Genomic DNA, 440 nt, shown 5'->3' on the forward strand with positions numbered 1-440 from the left:
AGCCGCTTGAAAAGAGTGATAGTATCACAATTTTTTATAGCCTCTGGCAATTCATTAAATCACTTAAACCCTTTATAAAAAATATTTTTTTGTCCACTTCCGTTCTATGCTTCGGGAGTCTGAAGCTGTTATTCTATCTTAACAAATATGTATGGGTCTCATTTATATGTCGGAGATTATCGCTAAGATAATCCGGCAGGTTGCCCTTCTTAATATTGAATAAAAATTTCATGGCGTGGTAAAAAACTTGTTGCTTCACGCTTAACCAATTCAAGGTTTCAACTCTTTGGTGTGTCGTACGCTTTGTTGAGGATGAATCTCATCACTCGGTTTTGCATTTTTTGCAGCTTATCTACATACGAATCCCCCGCAAGAAAGAAAATCGTAGGCCAGTATATAAAGTGGGGTTTTACTATTGATCTGACACAAATCACACGATC

This window comes from Rhagoletis pomonella, unplaced genomic scaffold (assembly GCF_013731165.1).
Source record: "Rhagoletis pomonella isolate Grant_MI unplaced genomic scaffold, Rhpom_1.0 Rhpom_scaffold_00002, whole genome shotgun sequence".
Taxonomy (NCBI): Eukaryota; Metazoa; Arthropoda; class Insecta; order Diptera; family Tephritidae; genus Rhagoletis; species Rhagoletis pomonella.